The sequence below is a fragment of the Epinephelus lanceolatus genome, chromosome 10 (genome assembly GCF_041903045.1).
Source record: "Epinephelus lanceolatus isolate andai-2023 chromosome 10, ASM4190304v1, whole genome shotgun sequence".
In the NCBI taxonomy this organism is placed as follows: domain Eukaryota; kingdom Metazoa; phylum Chordata; class Actinopteri; order Perciformes; family Serranidae; genus Epinephelus; species Epinephelus lanceolatus.
The window spans coordinates 320035-329742 of NC_135743.1; positions in this window are offsets into that span (position 1 = coordinate 320035).

Genomic DNA, 9708 nt, shown 5'->3' on the forward strand with positions numbered 1-9708 from the left:
GTTTACAAACACACCCGCCACCATGTTAGCAAACAGCGCTGTCATGTTTAGAAACACAGTGCCAAAACGTTTACAAACACACCATCACCACGTTCACAAACACATCGTCACTATGTTTACAAACACAGTGCCGCAATGTTTACAAACACACCGTCGTCTTGTTTGGAAAAACAACGTCACCATGTTCACAAACACACCGTCACCATCTTTGTAAACACACTTTCAGCAGCTGACATCAGTTTTTTTTTTTTACCGGCTCTGCCTTTTGTTTTGTTTTTTTAAATCATTGAAACTGCTTATGTCACTGCTTATGTGAAACAGCATATGTCACTTCCTGTACACACGACCTCACAGAACATGTCACTGCCTGTACTTCTTAGATGTCTGCCAGACTGCGGGCTCACTCACCTGAGACCTGTCGAAAGTGTAAATAACAGCTGACCTGAGACCTGTTGAAGGAGTTAATAACAGCTGACCTGAGACCTGTTCAAAGTTAATAACAGCTGATCTGAGACCTGTTGAAGGAGTTAATAACAGCTTACCTCAGAAATGTCAGTTAATAACAGCTGACCTGCGACCTGACAGAGTGAATAACAGCTGACCTGAGACCTATTGACTCAGTAACAGCTGACCTGAGACCTGTTGACAGAGTTAATAACAGCTGACGTGAGACTTACTGACAGAGCTAATAACAGCTGACCTGAGACCTGTTGACAGAGTGAATAACAGCTGACCTGAGACCTGTTCAAAGTTAATAGTAGCTGACCTGAGACCTGACAGAGTGAATAACAGCTGACCTGATACCTCTCGACAGAGTTAATAACAGCTGACCTGAGACCTGTTCAAACTTAATAACAGCTGACCTGATACCTCTCAACAGAGTTCATAACAGCTGACCAAAGACCTGTTCAAAGATAATAACAGCTGACCTGAGACCTGTTGACAGAGTTAATAACAGTTGACCTGAGACATGTTGACAGAGTTAATTACAGCTGACCTGAGACTTGACAGAGTTAATGACAACTGACCTGAGACCTGTCGACAGAGTTAATTACAGCTGACCTGAGACCTGTTCAAAGTTAATAACAGCTGACCTGAGACCTGACAGAGTTAATAACAACTGACCTGAGACCTGTCAACAGACTCAATATTGGCTGACCTCAGACCTGTTGACAGTGTAAATAACAGATGACCTGAGACCTGTTCAAAGTTAATAACAGCTGGCCTGAGACCTGTTCAAAGTTAATAACAGCTGACCTGAGACCTGACAGAGTTAATAACAGCTGACCTGAGACCTGTTGAAGGAGTTAATAACAGCTTACCTCAGAAATGTCAGTTAATAACAGCTGACCAGAGACTTGTTGACAGTTAATAACAGCTGACCTGCGACCTGACAGAGTGAATAACAGCTGACCTGAGACCTATTGACTCAGTAACAGCTGACCTGAGACCTGTTGACCGAGTTAATAACAGCTAACGTGAGACTTATTGACAGAGCTAATAACAGCTGACCTGAGACCTGTTGACAGAGTTAATAACAGTTGACCTGAGACATGTTGACAGAGTGAATAACAGCTGACCTGAGACCTGTTCAAAGTTAATAATAGCTGACCTGAGACCTGACAGAGTGAATAACAGCTGACTTGATACCTCTCGACAGAGTTAATAACAGATGACCTGAGACCTGTTCAAAGTTAATCACAGCTGGCCTGAGACCTGTTCAAAGTTAATAACAGCTGACCTGAGACCTGTTCAAACTTAATAACAGCTGACCTGATACCTCTCAACAGAGTTAATAACAGCTGACCTGAGACCTGTTCAAAGTTAATAACAGCTGACCTGAGACCTGACAGAGTTAATGACAACTGACCTGAGACCTGTCGACAGAGTTAATTACAGCTGACCTGAGAGCTGTTCAAAGTTAATAACAGCTGACCTGAGACCTGACAGAGTTAATGACAACTGACCTGAGACCTGTCGACAGAGTTAATTACAGCTGACCTGAGACCTGTTCAAAGTTAATAACAGCTGACCTGAGACCTGACAGAGTTAATAACAACTGACCTGAGACCTGTCAACAGACTCAATATTGGCTGACCTCAGACCTGTTGACAGTGTAAATAACAGATGACCTGAGACCTGTTCAAAGTTAATAACAGCTGACCTGAGACGTGTTCAAAGTTAATAACAGCTGACCTGATACCTGTTCAAAATTAATAACAGCTGACCTGAGACTTGACGGAGTGAATAACAGCTGACCTGATACCTCTCAACAGACTTAATAACAGCTGACCTGAGACCTGTTGACAGAGTTAATAACAGCTGACCTTAGACCTGTTCAAAGTGAATAACACCTGACCTGAGACCTGACAGAGTGAATAACAGCTGACCTGAGACCTGTCAACAGAGTTAATAACAGCTGACCTGAGACCTGTTCAAAATTAATAACAGCTTACCTGAGACTTAACGGAGTGAATAACAGCTGACCTGGTATCTCTCAACAGACTTAATAACAGCTGACCTGAGACCTGTTGACAGAGTTAATAACAGCTGACCTGAGACTTGACGGAGTGAATAACAGCTGACCTGATACCTCTCAACAGACTTAATAACAGCTGACCTGAGACCTGTCAACAGAGTTAATTACAGCTGACCTGCGACCTGTCAACAGACTCAATATTGGCTGACCTCAGACCTGTTGACAGTGTAAATAACAGCTGACCTGAGACCTATTCAAAGTTAATAACAGCTGACCTGATACCTGTTGACAGAGTTAAAAACAGGTGACCTGAGACTTGTCGACAGAGTTAATTACAGCTGACCTGAGACCTGTTCAAAGTTAATAACAGCTGACCTGAGAACTGTCGAAAGAGTGAATTACACCTGACCTGAGACCTGTTCAAAGTTAACACCTGACCTGGAACCTATTTAGACTTAGTAACAGCTGATCTGAGACCTACTGACAGAGTTAATAACAGCTGACCTGAGACCTGACAGAGTTAATGACAACTGACCTGAGACCTGTCGACAGAGTTAATTACAGCTGACCTGAGACCTGTTCAAAGTTAATAACAGCTGACCTGAGACCTGACAGAGTTAATAACAACTGACCTGAGACCTGTCGACAGAGTTAATTAGAGCTGACCTGGAACCTATTTAGAGTTAATAACAGCTGACCTGAGACCTATCGACAGAGTTAATTACAGCTGACCTGAGACCTGTTCAAAATTAGTAACAGCTGACATGATACCTGACAGAGTTAATAACAACTGACCTGAGACCTGACAGAGTGAATAACAGCTGACCTGAGACCTGTCAACAGAGTTAATTACAGCTGACCTGCGACCTGTCAACAGACTCAATATTGGCTGACCTCAGACCTCTTGACAATGTAAATAACAGATGACCTGAGATCTGTTCAAAGTTAATAACAGCTGGCCTGAGACCTGTTGACAGAGTTAAAAACAGGTGACCTGAGACCTGACAGAGTTAATGACAACTGACCTGAGACCTGTCAACAGAGTTAATTAGAGCTGACCTGGAACCTATTTAGAGTTAATAACAGCTGACCTGAGACCTATCGACAGAGTTAATTACATCTGACCTGATACCTGTTCAAAATGAGTAACAGCTGACATGAGACCTGACAGAGTTAATAACAACTGACTTGAGACCTGTCGATAGAGTTAATTACAGCTGACCTGAGACCTGTTCAAAGTTAATAACAGCTGACCTGAGACCTGACAATGAATAACAGCTGACCTGATACCTCTCGACAGAGTGAATAACAGCTGACCTGATACCTCTCGACAGAGTGAATAACAGCTGACCTGATACCTCTCGACAGAGTTAATAACAGCTGACCTGAGACCTGTCAACAGAGTTAATAACAGCTGACCTGAGACCTGTTCAAGGTTAATAACAGCTGACCTGAGACCTGACAGAGTGAATAACAGCAGAACTGATACCTCTCGACAGAGTGAATAACAGCTGACCTGAGACCTGTTCAAAGTTAATAACAGCTCACCTGAGACCTGACAGAGTGAATAACAGCTGACCTGATACCTCTTGACAGAGTGAATAACAGCTGACCTGAGACCTGTTCAAAGTTAATAACTGCTGACCTGAGACCTGTTCAAAGTTAATAACAGCTGACCTGATACCTGTTCAAAGTTAATAACATCTGACCTGATACCTCTCGACAGAGTTAATAACAGCTGACCTGATACCTGTTCAAAGTTAATAACAGCTGCCCTGAGACCTGGTCAAAGTTAATAACACCTGACCTGAGACCTGACAGAGTGAATAACAGCTGACCTGATACCTCTCGACAGAGTTAATAGCAGCTGACCTGAAACCTGTCGACAGAGTTAATAACAGTTGACCTGAGACCTGTTCAAAGTTAATAACAGCTGACCTGATACCTCTCGACAGAGTTAATAACAGCTGACCTGAGACCTGTTCAAAGTTAATAATAGCTGACCTGTTCAAAGTTAATAATAGCTGATCTGAGACCTGACAGAATGGATAACAGCTGACCTGATACCTCTCAACAGAGTTAATAACAGCTGACCTGAGACCTGTTCAAAGTTAATAACATCTGACCTGATACCTCTCGACAGAGTTAATAACAGCTGACCTGAGACCTGTTCAAAGTTAATAACAGCTGACCTGAGACCTGACAGAGTGAATAACAGCTGACCTGATACCTCTCAACAGAGTTAATAACAGCTGACCTGAGACCTGTCGACCGAGTTAATAACAGCTAACCTGAGACCTGTTCAAAGTTAATAACGCCTGACCTGAGACCTGACAGAGTGAATAACAGCTGACCTGATGCCTCTCGACAGAGTTAATAACAGCTGACCTGAAACCTGTCAACAGAGTTAATTACAACTGACCTGAGACCTGTTCAAAGTTAATAACAGCTGACCTGAGACTTGACAGAGTGAATAACAGCTGACCTGATACCTCTCAACAAAGTTAATAACAGCTGAGGTTAGACCTGTCGACAGAGTTAATAACAGCTGACCTGAGACCTGTTGACAAAGTGGATAACAGCTGACCTGAGACCTGTCGACAGAATCAATAACAGCTGACCTGAGACCTGTTGACAAAGTGGATAACAGCTGACCTGAGACCTGTTGACAAAGTCGATAACAGCTGACCTGAGACCTGTCAACAGAGCTAAGAATGGCTGACTTGAGACATGACAGTTAATAACAGCTGACCTGAGACCTGTTCAAAATTAATAACAGCTGACCTGAGACTTGACGGAGTGAATAACAGCTGACCTGATACCTCTCAACAGAGTTAATAACAGCTGACCTGAGACCTGTTCAAAGTGAATAACACCTGACCTGAGACCTATCGACAGAGATAATAATGGCTGACCTGAGACCTGTTCAAAATTAATAACAGCTGACCTGAGACTTGACAGAGTGAATAACAGCTGACCTGAGACCTGTTCAAAGTGAATAACACCTGACCTGATACCTCTCAACAGAGTTAATAACAGCTGACCTGAGACCTGTTCAAAGTTAATTACAGCTGACCTGAGACCTATCAAGTTAATAACAGTTGACCTGAGACCTGTCGACAGAATTAATAACAGCTGACCTGAGACCTGTTCAAAGTTAATAACGGCTGACCTGAGAACTGTCGAAAGAGTGAATTACACCTGACCTGAGACCTGTTCAAAGTTAACACCTGACCTGGAACCTATTTAGACTTAGTAACAGCTGACCTGAGACCTACTGACAGAGTTAATAACAGCTGACCTGAGACCTGACAGAGTTAATGACAACTGACCTGAGACCTGTCGACAGAGTTAATTACAGCTGACCTGAGACCTGACAGAGTTAATAACAACTGACCTGAGACCTGTCGACAGAGTCGATAACAGCTGACCTGAGACCTGTTGACAAAGTCGATAACAGCTGACCTGAGACCTGTCAACAGAGCTAAAAATGGCTGACTTGAGACATGACAGTTAATAACAGCTGACCTGAGACCTGTTCAAAATTAATAACAGCTGACCTGAGACTTGACGGAGTGAATAACAGCTGACCTGATACCTCTCAACAAAGTTAATAACAGCTGACCTGAGACCTGTCGAAAGAGTCAGTAACTGCTGACCTGAAACCTGCTGACGGAGTTAATAACAGCTGAGGTTAGACCTGTCGACAGAGTTAATAACAGCTGACCTGAGACCTGTTGACAAAGTGGATAACAGCTGACCTGAGACCTGTCGACAGAATCAATAACAGCTGACCTGAGACCTGTTGACAAAGTGGATAACAGCTGACCTGAGACCTGTTGACAAAGTCGATAACAGCTGACCTGAGACCTGTCAACAGAGCTAAAAATGGCTGACTTGAGACATGACAGTTAATAACAGCTGACCTGAGACCTGTTCAAAATTAATAACAGCTGACCTGAGACTTGACGGAGTGAATAACAGCTGACCTGATACCTCTCAACAGAGTTAATAACAGCTGACCTGAGACCTGTTCAAAGTGAATAACACCTGACCTGATACCTCTCAACAGAGTTAATAACAGCTGACCTGAGACCTGTTCAAAGTTAATTACAGCTGACCTGAGACCGATCAAGTTAATAACAGTTGACCTGAGACCTGTCGACAGAATCAATAACAGCTGACCTGAGACCTGTTCAAAGTTAATAACGGCTGACCTGAGAACTGTCGAAAGAGTGAATTACACCTGACCTGAGACCTGTTCAAAGTTAACACCTGACCTGGAACCTATTTAGACTTAGTAACAGCTGACCTGAGACCTACTGACAGAGTTAATAACAGCTGACCTGAGACCTGACAGAGGTAATGACAACTGACCTGAGACCTGTCGACAGAGTTAATTACAGCTGACCTGAGACCTGACAGAGTTAATAACAACTGACCTGAGACCTGTCGACAGAGTCGATAACAGCTGACCTGAGACCTGTTGACAAAGTCGATAACAGCTGACCTGAGACCTGTCAACAGAGCTAAAAATGGCTGACTTGAGACATGACAGTTAATAACAGCTGACCTGAGACCTGTTCAAAATTAATAACAGCTGACCTGAGACTTGACGGAGTGAATAACAGCTGACCTGATACCTCTCAACAAAGTTAATAACAGCTGACCTGAGACCTGTCGAAAGAGTCAGTAACGGCTGACCTGAAACCTGCTGACGGAGTTAATAACAGCTGAGGTTAGACCTGTCGACAGAGTTAATAACAGCTGACCTGAGACCTGTTGACAAAGTGGATAACAGCTGACCTGAGACCTGTCGACAGAATCAATAACAGCTGACCTGAGACCTGTTGACAAAGTGGATAACAGCTGACCTGAGACCTGTTGACAAAGTCGATAACAGCTGACCTGAGACCTGTCAACAGAGCTAAAAATGGCTGACTTGAGACATGACAGTTAATAACAGCTGACCTGAGACCTGTTCAAAATTAATAACAGCTGACCTGAGACTTGACGGAGTGAATAACAGCTGACCTGATACCTCTCAACAGAGTTAATAACAGCTGACCTGAGACCTGTTCAAAGTGAATAACACCTGACCTGAGACCTATCGACAGAGATAATAATGGCTGACCTGAGACCTGTTCAAAATTAATAACAGCTGACCTGAGACTTGACGGAGTGAATAACAGCTGACCTGATACCTCTCAACAGAGTTAATAACAGCTGACCTGAGACCTGTTCAAAGTGAATAACACCTGACCTGATACCTCTCAACAGAGTTAATAACAGCTGACCTGAGACCTGTTCAAAGTTAACTACAGCTGACATGAGACCTATCAAGTTAATAACAGTTGACCTGAGACCTGTCGACAGAATCAATAACAGCTGACCTGAGACCTGTTCAAAGTTAATAACAGCTGACCTGAGAACTGTCAAAAGAGTGAATTACACCTGACCTGAGACCTGTTCAAAGTTAACACCTGACCTGGAACCTATTTAGACTTAGTAACAGCTGACCTGAGACCTACTGACAGAGTTAATAACAGCTGACCTGAGACCTGACAGAGTTAATGACAACTGACCTGAGACCTGTCGACAGAGTTAATTACAGCTGACCTGAGACCTGTTCAAAGTTAATAACAGCTGACCTGAGACCTGACAGAGTTTATAACAACTGACCTGAGACCTGTCGACAGAGTTAATTAGAGCTGACCTGGAACCTATTTAGAGTTAATAACAGCTGACCTGAGACCTATCGACAGAGTTAATTACAGCTGACCTGAGACCTGTTCAAAATTAGTAACAGCTGACATGAGACCTGACAGAGTTAATAACAACTGACCTGAGACCTGACAGAGTGAATAACAGCTGACCTGAGACCTGTCAACAGAGTTAATTACAGCTGACCTGCGACCTGTCAACAGACTCAATATTGGCTGACCTCAGACCTCTTGACAATGTAAATAACAGATGACCTGAGATCTGTTCAAAGTTAATAACAGCTGGCCTGAGACCTGTTGACAGAGTTAAAAACAGGTGACCTGAGACTTGTCGACAGAGTTAATTACAGCTGACCTGAGACCTGTTCAAAGTTAATAACGGCTGACCTGAGAACTGTCGAAAGAGTGAATTACACCTGACCTGAGACCTGTTCAAAGTTAACACCTGACCTGGAACCTATTTAGACTTAGTAACAGCTGACCTGAGACCTATCGACAGAGTTAATAACGGCTGACCTGAGACCTGTTCAAAGTTAATAACAGCTGACCTGAGACCTGACAGAGTTAATGACAACTGACCTGAGACCTGTCAACAGAGTTAATTAGAGCTGACCTGGAACCTATTTAGAGTTAATAACAGCTGACCTGAGACCTATCGATAGAGTTAATTACAGCTGACCTGAGACCTGTTCAAAGTTAATAACAGCTGACCTGAGACCTGACAAAGTGAATAACAGCTGACCTGATACCTCTCGACAGAGTGAATAACAGCTGACCTGATACCTCTCGACAGAGTGAATAACAGCTGACCTGATACCTCTCGACAGAGTTAATAACAGATGACCTGAGACCTGTCGACAGAGTTAATAACAGCCGACCTGAGACCTGTTCAAGGTTAATAACAGCTGACCTGAGACCTGACAAAGTGAATAACAGCAGAACTGATACCTCTCGACAGAGTGAATAACAGCTGACCTGAGACCTGTTCAAAGTTAATAACAGCTCACCTGAGACCTGACAGAGTGAATAACAGCTCACCTAATACCTCTCGACAGAGTGAATAACAGCTGACCTGAGACCTGTTCAAGGTTAATAACAGATGACCTGAGACCTGTTCAAAGTTAATAACTGCTGACCTGAGACCTGTTCAAAGTTAATAACAGCTGACCTGATACCTGTTCAAAGTTAATAACATCTGACCTGATATCTCTCGACAGAGTTAATAACAGCTGACCTGAGACCTGGTCAAAGTTAATAACACCTGACCTGAGACCTGACAGAGTGAATAACAGCTGACCTGATACCTCTCAACAAGATTAATAACAGCTGACCTGAGACCTGTTCAAAGTGAATAACACCTGACCTGATACCTCTCAACAGAGTTAATAACAGCTGACCTGAGACCTGTTCAAAGTTAACTACAGCTGACCTGAGACCTATCAAGTTAATAACAGTTGACCTGAGACCTGTCGACAGAATCAATAACAGCTGACCTGAGACCTGTTC